Raw genomic sequence first — 17,233 nt, 5'->3', positions numbered from 1 at the left:
GCTTAAAATTTTCCTACTTGAAATTAAAAAAAAAAAATCTTAGGAGGCCCCTGAGATTGGTTTAATGCTCTGTTGTAGCTATCTCGAAATTCTTAATAATTTTTGAGTAAGTATCCATGCATTTTCATTTTATGCTCAGCTCTATGAATTATGTAGTTAATCTTGATAGCATATCAGAGCCTCTTGTCTACTTTATTTTCTGTACATTCTTCATCATATCAGGTAGAGATGAAGCATGCAAATGAACCACCTTGATACTCTACTGTAAATGTCCAGGGGCTACCTACTTATTGACCAGTTAGAACTACAAAAGGGAAGTTAATGTGGGGAGGGGAACTTCCTTCTGAACCATTTTCTTAATTACAATAGTAGTCTCTTATTGCGCCCTTGGAATTCTGCATTGCTTAATATTTACTACTGTGGAGAGCTTGAGCAATTCCAAAGGATCCCATTTGGCATGGCTAATTAAAATTTGGTGAAGAGTGAGCTCAGTCTTCATCCTCTGTGGAAACACAAAGACGACAATGTCCCATTCATATTGAATGACAGTTGCAATTTTGTATTTATGAAAAGGTAGCACAAGCAGGTAATATTCTCTCCAACCACACATTTCAACCTGTAACTTCATCTTTACCTTGGTTTCCTCCCTGATGTTCTCTTCATGCACTCCAGATTTCACTTAGAGCATGTATGAGACTCTTTCCTACCTTCCATAAGGCCTACTGTAAATTCTGCTCTGCATCCTACCAATGATAAGAAACTTTGAATACCACCCCAGGTAACTTTGTTCAAATTATTATATATATGGCCTCAGATCCATGACTGGGGCTGGAATGAACAGACCTCAGTTCTTTATTTAATTGTTTTCAGATTCTATGGCTTTAATTAAGGCAGTAAACTCAGCCCCCTGTTCAAGTATATTCTGTTCTGTATCATATCCTCATAATTGGATTTGAACTCTTTCAGCCACAATACATAAAGCAAATTTTCTATGATTCTTTAAGGGATTGGTGGGGGCTACAGTACTCCTCTCCTCTGATTCAAAAGTTGATAATGTGCTTTTACTTTCTTATTAAAAATTCTAACAAGGCTTACTTTTTAAATGCTATTTATATTTTCTTCAAAAGTAAATTAATTCAAGTGAGCTGCCTTTCTATTTTCTCTTCTGATTTTTAATTTCTCCCTGTTGTGCACATGATATAAATGCTTTTTCTCCATATAATCCCATGTATAGTAACTAAACCTGTATGTTTGTTACTGTTCTCTGAATATATATATTTGGCCCTCAAGGTTATATAAGTCTTGTAAGACAGAGAATCATTAGCTTATCCCGTTCACTCTATCTCTTATTATTTGTATCAATAGCATTAACTAAGGTGTTTTCTCTCTGGAAAATATAAAGCCTGTCAACATTTACACTTGTATCATTCCTATCATGTGAAAAGGAGAATCCAATTGGCAATTTGGAGAGGAGTAGTAGCAGTTACCCTTCTCAGTATAGGACTGACAAATCTCACCTTAACAACTGCAGCCGATATGCTGTCACAGTATTTGGAAGTGTTTTCTCAAAAGTTTACAGCCATTTAATGATTAGTCATGACCATGAATAGTCCTTTGCATCAGATAATAATAGAATTGCAACATGTCCTCCATCATTAATTTGAAGAATCCGTGCCAATGTTAATTCACCAGTCTTCTGTTAGTGAATATTCTGTTCTTTAATAAAATACAGTTTTCACTCATCACCTGTCCTTGGACTCTGGTTACATAAATAGTTTGTCCAATAATCAATATTTTGAGTCATTTCTAAGGATGCATGAAATTTCTCCAAGAAACCAGGGAGGGATAAGAAGGTTTTCCAGTGAATAAAATGTAATCTCGCAGCTTTTTCTCCCACTATCATCTCCTCCTATTAAAAACTAACCTATTAAAAGGTTAGCTTTTACAGGTATGCTGGCAGGAGTCAGTCAATGGGATTTGCACCCAATCTCCCTTTGTCCATGTACTCCCTAGACCCGTACTCCCAGACTGTAGTCTATGGCCCCCAGATTTCAATGGTAAGACTTATTTCCCTTAACCTGCCTCAAAGATTCCACTACCTCATACCAAAAATGTACAGCCAACTATCCTGAGAACAAATTCTCATATTTTTCCTTTATCTCCTTTTGAAAAGGAGCCCAGGTAGAAAAAGAAAACATTCACTATTTTGGTGTGTGGGTCTAAAAGACAATCCTGCTCTCAGTGCCAATCTGAACCCACAAAAAGCATTGAATTGTCAAATCAGACTCAGATTGAAGATTTTGCTCAGTATCATGCTTTCTGAATAATTTCAAAGATAAAATAATCATGTATGGGTTAAGTGGGAAGAGACCTGGGTCCTTTCATCTTCATTGAATGTGGTCTCGTCCAATTTTCTAGATTTGGTTTCTAAGTAAAATGTACAGTTGCTTTACTTACTCAGGTGTATTCTCAGTTACAAACCATCTCCTTTTATACTTAGATAGCAACACAGCTAACATGACATTTTCTTGGGAATCATCACCCTACATTTATTGATTCCTGGCTTATTTTTCATAAGCAATTTTAGACAACTCCGCATGGTCTGCTAGAAACATTTTATGAAGAATGATTCTTTGGCTACCAAAAACTATTTAGTTTATTTTCTAAGAGACTTGCATTAATATGTTTGCAGAAAAATTAAACCAGAACACCTGACTTCTTTATTTCCCAGGAGTTTTCCTCCACACCTGCCCCCATCAGGGGAGAAAATTGATCAGGAGGTACCACCCCTTTCCACACCATTCTTGAATCTATTCTACAGAACTCTCTCACATGGTCTAGCAATATGTTTAAGGTAGAATGCTTTTTCTATCAATATTTCTTATGTGTTAAATTTGCATTATTATATATTGACTAGAAATTATATATTCCTTCTTAAACATTAATCATAATGAAACTAAAAACCTAATTTATTTCAACAAATAAATTTCTCTTTAATTCCTGTCCTCAACATTCTTTTCCTTAATATTCCTATTGTTACTGTTACAGTTATGAAATCATCTTAATAAAATCACAGCTAGACCAGTGCATTAATTTAAAACAATAGCATCCTTTTTCTATAACTTCTTCAAACTGTTCTTCACTGTCGTATAATGATAATTACTCTAAAATGACAATCTGATCATTAAAACTTTAATCATTTACTCTCTGCCAATTTCATAAATAAATATTTGATTCACAGTTGTTATTTCTTCTTCAAAATACATCAAATAATCCACCTTTAGGAAAAGCAATTTACTGTTTCATAAATGTGCTTTATTATGTCACATATTCAGTCTTTTAAACATTTTGTGCCATCCTTGGTCATCAAATAAATTTTTATCTACTAAACATGACTGACTTAGCAAAACTATAGCCTTAGTTTCATGCATGTCTCCATCAATTTTGGAATTGCTTTTATACCCAAACTGCAGTGGGAGAAAAACACACAACCAAATTGTGCTGATTGTTATCTCTTTAAAACCACAACCTTGAAAAGCAAATGTGCCTTTAATGCGGCCAAACAAGCCCATTTTTCTTTTGTTAGCCATTGCCTTCTTCCTCTTATGTAAGATTAACTTATGGATTCTTTCCTCATTTCACACCCCTCACATACTTTTCTTCAATCTCAATGCCAGCTGATGACCTTGTTTCCTGTGTCAATAAATAAAATAAACAGATAGATAAATAACAATCAAGAGTAAATGTATGCAGACTCCCGCTACTACATATACTTAACGCCAGTATCTAAAATTACACACTACTCATCCTGCATATTAATAGAGCAGGGTCTTTTCTCTGGTACTATGGACAAACTGAGCCAGATAATTCTATGTTTGGGATGGGGTGTTGGAAAGGTTGCCTTGTATGTTGCAGGATGTTTAGCAACATCCCTGGCCTCTCCAATTCGATGCTAGTAGTAACTCCATTCACAAGTTGTGACAGCAGAAAACATCTCCAAACATTGCCAATTGGCTCCTTGCAGAGTGAAATCTCTCCTTAAAGAAAACCACTGCCAGAAATGAAATGTTTATACACCTACTTCAAGCTTACGCCTTTACTTGTTCATCAGCTCTTTCTGACTACACAGGCTATAGACAGATACTTTTCAATACTTACCCCTCTTATACATAATCAATTTTTCCTCATTATTGGGTCATTTCATGATCATACAAATAAGCTATTACTTCTGTCATACTAGAAAATAAAAGCAAATAAGCAACCAGTATTCTTCATTTTCCCCATTTTCATTGTCAGATACCACCAGGGAATTTGATCCCTTTTTCACCAAAACTCTTTAAAAGGATGATTTATACTCACCGTGTCATTTGCTCCTTGCATTTTCTCTTTAATCATTTCACTTCCATACAGATTTTTGCCCCCCAGTACTCTAATTAAACCTGTCCTCCACTTTGTTAATCTTATAGTTATTTTTCTCACCTTACTTGATTTATCAGCAGCATTTGAAGTAGATTATTCTCATAATACTATCTTCATTTGACTCCCTGGTTTTATATTATTTGTATACTTCTCTCTCTCTCTCTCTCTTTCTCTCTCTCTCTCTCTTTTAGTGTTTTCTTCTATTCCTCAGACTCAATGTTGGAATGCTCCAGGCCTCAGTATTTTATTTCCCCCCACCATCATCTTTCTCTGCACTTCTTTCCTTGGTTATCTCATCCAATCTCATGGTTTTACATGCAGTGTAAATGCTAATGACTCCCAAATTTATATTTCCATGCCATATCTCTATCCCAAATTCCACACTCATAAATCCAATTGCATTTTTTACACTTCCACCTGAATGTTGTGATGATAATGGGTCTATTTTTCCTGAGACCCATTCCTCACTCTGCCCAGTTCAGTTCATAAGACAGAGGGGATGAACACTGTGGATTATGTAGCTCAGATTTTCTGAAAGCTGGCTTCCAGGTAGGCTCAAACAATAGGAGACACATGCAGAAAGATGAAAGGCAGGAACAAGGAGAAATCTAGATATTGTCTCAATTTCTCCCTGTCATCCCTAATAACAGTTGCATTTTTTACAGGCTCCTGCTCCTTTACATAGGCCCACTGTGGTTCCAGCTTCCCCCAGATATCCCTCCCTGCAGCTCCAGTAGTACAGCCTCCTATCCCTGTTCTCCAAGGGAAGGTGATAGTAGCCTCCCATTGTTGCTAAATTGTAGGTTGCCTCACTGTCCCCTGGTTGGCTTTAATTTTTTTAAAGTTATTTCTACTATCAATTCCCTTTGTTTTAAATTCTCAATGATTTCAATTTTCCTGGCTAGTTTCTCATTACTTCAGATACCTAATGGAAATCTCAAAGAAAGTATGACTCAAGAGAAATTGCTGATTTCCATCTCCCAGCTACTACCAAACCTGTTTATACTTAACCATTTAATTTGATGGCAAGTCCTTCCTCTGGTTGCTTAAACTCAAAGACTTTATAATATCTAGAATCTGCTACTTCTCACCATGTCTACTGAGGTGTGAATTACTACTGTTTTCCTCTTGGATAAAGTCAATATCTAAAGAGGGTACTTTTCCTAAAAGTGTCCCCTTACAGTCAGTTACCAACACAATATCCACAGTCATCCTTTTTACATAAAAGAGCGTATCCCTTCTCTTCTTAGGACCTGTAGTGACCCTCTCTTTCATTGATGGTAAAATTCTAAGGCAATGTGAGTTTTAAAATACCCTGTAAATATGTACAATTATTATGTCATTTAAATATAATATATATTTTTAAAAATTAAAAACATATATCAAGGCCCAAATTACTTCTGTGTGCTCATCGTTAACTCCCCTTCCTCACTCATCTCCAGCCACACTGGTTTCCTTGAACCCCTTCAGACAAGCCAGATATGGGGCTGCCTTGGGCTTTTGCACTGTCTTTTCCCTCTGCCTGGGTTCCCTTCTTTCAGATATCTACATGTTTAATCCCTCACCACCTTTAAATTTTTGCATAAATGCTATCTTTTCCATGATGTTTTCTATGGCCTCCCTACTTAGCATCTCAACCTGTTTCTTGGACCAGCATTAGAAAATGAATATAGAGAGATGAACACAATATATATGGCCCTGCCCTCATAGTCCTAGCAATCTACAGGGACACAAAATAATATGCAAAAAAGTATTTGAATTATCCTCAGCACCTTTCTAAAGAAAAAAAGCTACTTAAAACTCACACTTAGAAGTGCTCAATATGAGTCAATACATTATGTCACCACCTAAAGTAACAAGATGTTAGGCTGCAACTGCTGTATGTTTTGAATGAGACTCATTATACTATGAAGTCACATACTTGTTTAATATTATAATAAGACAGAACTAAATTTAAATCATAGTTATACCAAACACTAGCTACTCTGAATCTCTACATCTCAATGTTCTCACCAGCAAAATCAAGCTAATAATAATACTAGCTTCTTAAAGTTATTTAAAAGATAAATGAGCTAAGATATGTAATGCTCATAGCCCATTTAGAAAGGCAAAATATAAGGTATAGTACATAGAAACCACTGACCATTGGTAATTCTGAAACACTACAGGTCAGACAGTTTGAATGAACCATATACTAAAGGTTGGAAAAGTTATTTGATTAAACTCTGCCTTTTTTTTTTTCTGGGAAGAACACATAGATTAATCACTTTGTATAATCCCAACCTCTCCCTTCTTGGGAGTGGGGATAGGGGAAACAGTTTTCATCATCTATGATCTTAAGTTTCCTCATGCTCTTTCTCATTGTTAAGACAATACCACTTATTTTAGCTTATTGTTACAATAGTATTTCATTTTTTTCTAACAACTTGGTATTAGTCAAGATGGGATATAATAACAAATGACTCTTGAAATCTTCATGGGTGCCATGGGAAGTTTCAAGAACCCAACTTGAAAGTGAATTGCATGACTTTGTTCTGTATTTCATTGACCACTACTCATTCAGTGAGCCTGAAAGTAACTGTGTATATCACTGTTAGTATACTATGCATGCCAGATGCCCAAGACTCAAACTTTTCCTTTCCTTTAGATACCACCTACTTAGTCATCAATTTTGGTTCAACCTACTCCACTAAATAGCTTTGACTTCCATTCACTTACCACTTTAGATTAGTGCTATAGACTCCTATTTTACCTCCTTCATATCAATCCCCTTAAAACTCCCAATAGCTTCCATTGTTTCAACCAAAAGCTCAAATTCCTTTAATATAAAGTGTTATATGAACTGGCACCCTATATACTTTATATCCTAATCTCTCATCTTTCATTTATTTCTTTAACTCCTGACTCATGTAACAAAAATGTATTTATCTCAGCACATATTTGATCCCTTATTTGTTATGCTCTCCCAAATGTCCCTGTATTTTTCATTGAATAGTAATTGCCACATTTTATTTTATATGCTTGTGTTACCATTTATATATATATTTACTACAGACTCTGCTTTTAGAAGGCATACACTGGCCAGGCGCAGTGGCTCACACCTGTAATCCCAGCACTTTGGGAGGCTGAGGCGGGCGGATCATGAGGTCAGGAGACCGAGACCATCCTGGCTAACACGGTGAAACTCCATTTCTACTAAAAATACAAAAAATAAGCCGGGCGTGGTGGCGGGCGCCTGTAGTCCCAGCTACTCGGGAGACTGAAGCAGGAGAATGGTGTGAACCCAGGAGGCGGAGCTTGCAGTGAGCCGAGATCATGCCACTGCACTCTAGCCTGGGCGACAGAGTGAGAATCTGTCTCAAAAAAAAAAAAAAAAAAAAGAAGAAGACATACACTGTGATATTTGCAACATCAAACAAACAAACAAACAAACAAAAAACTAAAATTGGAAGAATACCCAAAAATAACTCAAAGGAATAATTTTAATTTCAATTAATTGATTACGGCCTTTATCATTTCAAGATTTTTATATGTCTACTTTTATGAACTCTAGGCTAGTTTTTTCCACTTTTATTTCTACAATCATAGGGCCTATTTTATATTTTCTCTTGCACTTGATTATAGAAGAGATTGAAATGAGTTAGGAAACATGTACTTGAAACCAACAATGGGCACACTTTACAGGATTTCAAAATCTAAAAATATCATAACATAACTTCAGGGAAGAGTAAGAAGTATTGGTGTCATTTTTTTCCTTTTAGTAGATCAGTTGAAGAGGTAAATTGAACATGGACTATGTGTCAGACTTTTTTTTCCAAATTATATTCTTAAATATATAGTAAAACATATGCTAGAGACAGTTTTTTAATAACAAACAATATTTGAATTGAGATACTGAAGAAAAATAAATTAACTGTGCAAAAATGTATTACTAAATATCTGCATTTTCTAGAGATGTATCCTTAAGTATGTAGGTATAAAATTACATTCTGGGATATATTTTTAAAATAATTTGGCAAGAAGAGAACAGGGATACCTTAAGCAGAAACAACAAAATTATGATAATTGTTGAATATGTGTGATGGTTGTACGTTAATGTATTGATTATTTTGTGTGGGTATGAAAACATGATAATAAAATCAAATTACAAAAAAATAAAAAATACCTCTTGCTTTTTTAGCAGCTTATTACATTGTTTATAACAGTGTCTATAGCGCTATGATTGGTCAGAGCCAGAGACTATAACATTTAATAAAACGAGTCTCTCTAGAAGCTCATGGGAGTTCATTTACGGCAGCAAAGACCTATATTAAATGGACTGAATATTTAAGGAGTAATTATGTTGAGTAATGTGTTTATTTATAGTTTTAATTATACATTATCTTTTTTGGTTATCTTTAAAATATATTAAGCTTATGCAAATAGGATATGCATCATAACCCAGGATCTATTATCTGAATTGCTTATATACTTATAATAACATAACTTTAAAAGAAAGAATCAAACCATATTGCTAGCTTACAGGTTGGATCTTTCTAGAAAATAGTTATTTACCTGAATGTTTATTTTTGTTTTGCATCTTCATCAGTTAAAACCAACAGTTACAATACAAATGAAAGTTTAAAAATAATAATATTATTAATGTGAAATTTCAATGTGCTTAGCAATAAATAATGGGAATAAGAATTATCCAGGATGTACTAAACGCTACAAGAATTATATGAGTCTAATGAACATGATGCTTTTGAACTTAAGTAAATTCTATGTGCTTAACTATTTTTATTGTTTATAGATTTAGGACTTCTGAATGCATTCTTTTTTGCTGTTATGGGATATTATGAATTCACCTTAGTAGACCTTTGCTTACAGGACATAAAATTAATTTATTCTATGCATTTTTTCTTCTTTTCCTAAAAATGTGTAAGTTCTGTGATTTCTTGGACTAAAAGATATCTATTTACATAGTGAAAGGCCAGGCCTTGTAAAGATCGTGACAGTATTCAATCCTATTCTTGTTTTTTGTTTCAATGTGTTGCTAGTTATCTTATCTCAGTGTATTGTATTTATATAACTGCATATTTGATTAAGATACCTAACCTATGAGACATATTAACATAATGAACACATGTAAGCACACAACACAATTTAAGCATAAGAACAGTATCAATAATTTTGCAGTTATCTTTCACTCTTTTTCAGTCACACAGAGACAACTATACTCTTAATTTTGTGTTTAGAGTCCTCTATTTTCTTAATAGACAGATTGCACATGGTTAAAGGTCTATCTTTACATCAAGAGAGCCTGTGTTTGGATCTTGTTCACCCCGCTTATGTCTCTTTTGAAGTTATGCTTAAGCTTTATCCCTTGTTCCTTTATGGAAATTTGAGTATTTTAGGAAAAGTAAAAAAAAAAAAAAAAAAAAAAGAAACTTTAAAGTAGAATGATAAAATCTAGTGTTTTTAGATACAGAAGTGAGAAGCTGAATATGGGTAAAGCATGATGGACTACGGGAAGAACGGAATTTCTTGTGTGTGACTGCTCATTCAATAAGCTATATTATTTAAAGACCTGAACAGGTTATAGCTACTGGTTATCTACAAGTGAAATTCTCAAACACGAAAATGAAAGCCTGACAAATAAGATGCTAATGCCATTTTCACTGAAAAAATAGAACAAGCGAAAGAGAGAAATAAAAGCACTAGCCCAGTAAGAACACCCTCTATTTGCCTTACTCATAAGCCATTTCAGGGCCATATCTGCAAAACTAGGAAGAAACTGCTAAGTGCTAAAACATTTTAACCAATCACTTTAAGAAAGGCAGAGGAAGCAAATCACTCTAGTAGATAAAACAGGAAAGACTGAAGTTGCTATAGTTGTAATCTTTTTAAAAGTAATCTGTTTGTTTTGAAGAAAACCCCAATAGGAAGGTGTTTTCATTTTTAAAGGTATCTCTCTTCAGATACTATTTAATACTCAGTGTGCTAATAATGTCAAAAATTGTTAAATGCATATATATCTGTATTTCAAATAGGATAGTTTATCATGTCAGGTTTTCCAAGAAGCTGATACTATGCAATTATAAGTCACTCAAAAGGTTATGAGAGGAACGTTAGTTAAAGATTAAGAAGAAAAAGCAGATCTAAGTGCAGGGAGTCTTCAGTGATGCAAGCCTGGCTTCTGTCAAAGGAGGGGGAGAAGGAAGAAGGATGAGAATGAAAGAGTCACAGCCTGAAACACAGTTTAGGAAATTTTGGCCCAGACAATAGAAGTCTCCAGTCCAAAGTCTTCTGTTGGAAGGTTATCACAAATCTTAAAAATGGCCTTCATCAATACTCCGAGCATGCTCAGTCATTGGCCAGGAACAGCCAGAGAAAATATGGCCTGAGTGCAAAGATAGTCATACAACCAGAAAAACAGTAGCTGGGGCTGCCTGTCACCCATGGTCACTGAAGCAAGAGTTGTGAGTGGTGACCACATATATCAAATATTTCTATGAAAAAAACAAAACAAAACAAAACCCAATCAAGTGAAACTCCAAAATGATAACCTTTAATGCTTATTAGATGACACAAGTGTTAGGTTGGGTATTTTACTAAGTATTTAATCATTATATATGCACATATTTATGGGCATGTGAGCTTAATTTCTGTTTTTAAATTCAGAATGCTTCAATAATAACATTGCATTTTATATAATCCTGATTTTCTTTTTTAAAATCAGCTCAAAAGGAGAAGTTAAATATTCAGCTTTAATTTCACCAGTAGATTTTTAATGTTTTGTAATCATAATGTTTAATTTGTGCTGTTCTTAGAACTTTAATTATGAAGCTAAATTGTACTAATACCCATTAGGTACTTAACTGAAGGCACATCATATGTCTGATGTGGCAGTACTAATTGGTGTAATTAAATTCTAATATGCTTCAGTAGCCTGATTTTTTTAAGTGAATAAAAAGCTGATAGAAATAAGTCAGCTCTTGAAGCTGCATAGTTGTATAATACATACACGTGTTTGCATTTGTAACGTGCACATTTATTCAGAACAAACAACTCATTAATTTATGCCGAAACCATTTCACCTGATAACTTCAAATACAGAGTAAAACAAATTGGTCAGGTAAATATACATGTAACTTAAAAAGAAACAGTCATGTACTTTAGGCATAAGGACAATGCTTTTCTCTTTTACAAATTCTAAGTTAGGTCAAATTCTCTGAAAGTCACTACCTTTCTTTACTGTGATGTGTTCTCGGTGAAGTTACAGCCTATTTGCAAATCACATCACTGGTTTGTCCAAGCAGAGGTAGATGAGAGGTAAGCTCCTGTCCTGCTAAAAGTCTCCTAAAAACAGCAAGAAAATATTTTTACATGTTCAAAAATGCTCATTTATTTATATTCCTAAATTTTCTTTTACTCAGTATAATATAGATAATTTAAAAATAAGTAGAATATTTTTATTATATATGTTTTATTTTTATACTTCTAGTTTAATAGTGGAACATTATATATCTATTAAATGTTTTAAATTACATGGAATTAAAATATCAAAGTTAATTATGTTATTATAATTTTTAAATTTCAGAAACCTTCTTTAAAATTCTTACTGTTTTATCTTAAAAAATTCATATAGAAATTGTGGTCAGATGTAAACTGTGACTCTGAGCACAAATCCCAATGCTATTGCCAATTTAATTCCAATTTTTGTGTTCACACATGAAATGTAGTTTTTCTTTTACTGAGTTTTAAAAATCTGTAAGATTTACCTATCTGAATATACACTCAGGTCTAGCTTCATGTTCCTGTGACCTGTATGGTCACACAAGGACCCATGTACATAATGACCTCATACTTGGCCTAATGCTCTGCTGTTGCCATCTTGAAACGCTTAACACTTTGAACGAGGTACAACATCCACGTCATTTTGCACTGGGCCCTGCAAATCACGTAGACAGTCATATATGAGTCCAGTATTTTCCTACCACCAGACATTTTAATGTACTGAAGAGATAAAAAAAACTAATAAATAGAAGTTTTAAAAGAATATTTTTAAGAGTTGTTGTTTGTTTGTTATTTAATCCTAGATGTCTCAAGCTTGCCTTCCATTAGATAATGCAGTAAGGAACCCCCAGTTTACAACACAGGGCAGGCAGGAAGACAACCAACTCAATGGGATCTCTGTCCTGTGCAGTCACCACCAGCTGAGCCTTCTTTTTCTCCACTAAGGTGGTGACAGCGTTAACCCCCATTAAAAGGACAGGTGATCTCTTAGTGGGGATGTCTCCTTTGCTTTCTTCTCAGCCCAGACCAACAGTCTCTGCTGCTTCTCTTGCTTTGTCTCTGGTCTGTACTTGCCAGCCAGCTTACCCCATTGAGCAGCTGTTTGGTGGTCCAAGGCCCTGGTGAACTGATTAATCACAGAAGGCACTTCTAGCTGCTTATAGAGGATGGCCTCTGCTGCTGCAACCTAGTATAATGGGGCCATTTGACAAAGCAAGTGAGGTCCCTTTTGGGCTGGATGTTCTGTCCAATTCCAAAATGTCCTGTCCAGTGCCAAATTTCTCAAATGGAAGATTCACCACTTTCATGGTCTCCTGCTTTTTCAAGACAGCAAGGGTGGGCACCACCTTCTTCCCTTTGGCCTTCTTTCCTTTTCGCACTTTGGGTAGCTGGAGAAGAGAATAATAAGATCTTGAGAGAAAAATAAGTTGAAGCCAGAGGTAAAACTGAATATTGGTAATATCTTTTTGTTTTAGGGTTGTTTTCCATTTTGTAAAGTAATTCAGAGTGTTATTTTTTAAAAATCATATACCAGAGTTCTAATAAATTTCAAACTTAAAAGAACATTTAATTCATAAGAGAAGAGAAATGTTTCATGAACATATTTTAAAGATAGGGAAACTAGAATACAATTTGGAGTAAAACTAATATTTTAAGTAACCCGGAGATAGGACTCATATCTTTTAATAGAACATGCATTCTAACAAGCCAGTGATTTTTGAAAGTTTTCTAAAACACTTTTCTCAAACCATATTTAACCTAGAAGTAGAAACAAATAAAAGACACAAAATTAGAGTTAATTTTATTGTAACTGGGTTGGCTCCAGAGATTATAGTTAGGAAGTGATTACATTAAGCTCTACATATGCAGCATTCTAGCAAATTTCAATGCAGTAGACAAAATCTATAAATAATGTGAACCACATATTAACATGTTAAGCATAATATGCATTCATTGTCTTCAACAGAATAGTTCTCTATTAATTTTTTAAATGTAATACAATTTTACTTTAAAAACACTGAAAAATCAACATATTTCATTAAGAAAAAATTATAAATGTTGCAAAATGATGATGAAAATACCTATAGTAATAATTCCCAACTATAGCAATTTTGTTTTATCTAATACTGGTCGGCTTTCCATGTGTCCAAAGATTACAGGACTTTTCATTAAGCCTAATCCTCACAAGAATATTGCTTTGAGTGATATTCCAGAGTGGTAGTCCTTTAAGGCATTAGAACGATTTGTGAAATCACTAAAAATACTAGGGGAAATATTCAAAAAATGACAATAGTGCCATTATTCCTCCTCCTCAAAGAGACTATCAGAACTAAAACTCTTTGCTTCATGTTCCTGTTTACTTCTGTCACTTTCAAGTCACAGAGGTATTATCAGACTTTCATCATTATATGACTCTGCTTTTCCAACAGAATCAATTACCTATCCCTTATCTCACATCTTGATAGTGATAGATATTGAATGCTTATGTTCTGATTAGCAAACTCTTTTTGCATTTTTAATAACAACTTGAACTCCTGATATGTCTGGAAAATATAACCCCTTCAACAGCTCTTTCAATGGGTTGCTACTATTTTGCTCACCCCATCTTCACCTGCCTAATGATGAGGAGGCGGGGTATATACAATTTCAGTTAATTTGTAGTTATCAGTCTATTATAGTTCTTTCCTTCTGAAAACCAACAAGTAAATAAACCAGCAAGCATCACCAATAAACTTTGACAGTTTATGGTTCATAACGTACATCTACACCAAACTTTCCATTCAAATGCTTTTTCAAACCTTTGTTTGGTTTCTTTCTCTATTAAGACAACTTTTGCTTTTGGCTTTCAAAGACATTCTCTCCATTATAAACTCTGTCATTATTCTCTATTGTGCTTACCTCAAACTGGTAACTCTTTCAAATCTTACCTGTCAGTTTCTTGACCACCATGCATGTTAATAACATTTCTTCTCTATTTTAGACAGCAAATGTTTCTCAATATTTAAAAAAAAATAAAATATCCTACTCTTTGGTCCTCTCTACCTCCCATTTCATCCAATATCACTTGTTCAAGACCTGAACTCATATAGGTTTTTAACCTGTTGAAGACTGTCACTCTATGGACTCTGCTCTCTTCTCTCTCCTCCATAGCCTTCTCATTGCCTATCTTCCCTACTTGTCCAGGAAATGATGACATGTTTCATCACTATAATTAATCCATTTCAAATGGCCTTTATGCCAAATTATTTTATTATATGCTCTTTCTGTGCCATGCCTTGTTTTCCAAATTTACCACAGTACAAATTTTACAATTAGTTTTCCATTACTGAATTAGTACCAATCTCTGTCTTAAAAAATAAATACAGTAAAAAATGATAATGAATTTATTTCTTCTTATAATACTATCACTGGTGCATGATTAGAATAAATTAATCTTAAGATGATATGAGCATTTCTCCAAATGGTCTTCAAATTCATTGATTTTTTTGTGATTTCAATTTCCATATTTATTGTTCCTGTTGCAATTTTTTCAGATTTTATAAGTATATGTATTAACTCAGAACACATACCTCTTATCACACATATTTTTTCATGTAATTTATCTAAATCTCATAGAAAAGGGTCCATTTGCATTTTCTCTTATTAGACTCCTGATTTCAAATAATATATTACTTATGAGTATTTTTCTGTGCTGTAGTTATTCATTCTTATAGATATGTAACGTAATTCCTTTTTCAAAGGTAAAAATTGAGCTATCTCTTGTTGAGGATTTGTTGATCTCTGTCTAAAGTTTCAAAAATAAAGAACTTTAAAAGCAAAATGTAAATTCCTTTCAAGTTTTAGTAAAATTACTTCAAACTTAGTAGCTTAAACAATACAGATTTATTATGTTACAGTTCTGTAAGACAGAAATCTGACTTGATCACACCATGGTAAAACCAAGATACTGCCAGGGTTGGTTTTTCTTGAGGGGGGGTCTGTGGGAAGAGTTCGTTTCCTTTGGTTTTCCGCAGCCCAGAGGCTGCTTGCATTCCTTTAATCACTGTCCCTTCCTCCATTTTTAAAATGAGGAATGGAGTCAGGGTGACTATGGTTAGCAATATTGTATTGTACATTTCAAAATAGCTAGAAGAGAGGATTTTTGAATTCTCTCACCGTAAAGATATCAAAGATGTATGAAGTGAAGAATATGTTGAATATCCTGATTCAATATTTAAACTATACATACACGTGTTGAAACATCACACTGTATCCCATAAATATGTACAATAATTATGTGTCATAAAACAAGATTTAAATTGTTTTAAAGGGCCAGCAATGGCAGTTTGTGAGTTCCCATCTCATCACTCTAACTTCTTCTGCCTCCTTCCACTTGTAAATGTCCTTCTGATTATTTTGGTCCCATCAGGATAATCCAGAATAACTTTCCTATCTTAATATCAACTGATGAACAACCTTAGTTTAGTCTACAATTTCAATTTTCCTTTGCCATGCAACTAACATATTCACAAATTCTGGGGACTAGAATGTGGACACCCGTTGTATTACTTTGTCCTCACACTGCTAATAAAGACACAGCTGAGACTGGGTAATTTATAAAAGAAAGACGTTTAACTGACTTATAGTTCCACATGGCTGGGGAACCATCAAAATCATGGCGGAAAGTGAATGAGAAGCAATGTCGCATCCCACGTGGTGGCAGGCAAGAGAGCTTGTGCAGGGGAACTCCCGTTTATAAACCCAGCAGATCTCGTGAAACCGTCCCCATGATTAAATTCTCTCTACCTGACCCCATTCTTCACATGGAATTATTACAATTCAAGGTGAGATTTGGGTGGGGATACAGCCAAATCACATCATTTGTGGAGAGCTGTGATTCTGCCTACCACAAGTAAGATGTACAAAGCATGGAAGGAGCAACAGCCAGAAACAATTATACCATTGGGAATTTCTAGCAGAATAAATAGCAGTTATTAATTGATAAGTTAATAGATTAAGTAAACCCAAATAATTGCCTTATTAGCAGCGAGGCTTTTGATGGTCTATGTATCACAGATATTTAAACACAAATACATTTTTCTCATTTATTCCAATAACAAAAGTGTTTTTTGGTTTGTTTTGTTTTGTTTTTGAAAGTTTGGTATGAGAGAGAAAGAGATGAGCTGATTTGACTACTCCAGGCTAGAGGATATGTAGCTGAGAGTCTATGGCTGAGTGGAGGAAAAAAAAAAAAAATGACAAGCCCTGTCCAGGAGAACAGAGAGAGAAAGCTGTTTCTGTTGAGATTTGATGGCCCCCATCACACCAGATTTGGGCTTCTAGCTAGCCTCAGTTCTTCAGATAACTGACCTTCCTTCTTTCCTCCCTCTTGTAATAGTCTTTGTGTATTAGAAGTACCTTGAAATACTGGGTCAGAAAATGTGGCACAAAAGAGAAAAGCTTGCTCACTCCACATCTTGACCTGATCATTTCCTGAACATGATTGAGGTAGATGACTCTTTGCTCCTCTTTGGCTGACCTGCAGGAATAACATTGG

This window comes from Pan paniscus, chromosome 23 (genome assembly GCF_029289425.2).
Source record: "Pan paniscus chromosome 23, NHGRI_mPanPan1-v2.0_pri, whole genome shotgun sequence".
In the NCBI taxonomy this organism is placed as follows: domain Eukaryota; kingdom Metazoa; phylum Chordata; class Mammalia; order Primates; family Hominidae; genus Pan; species Pan paniscus.
This window is presented reverse-complemented; position numbering follows the sequence as displayed.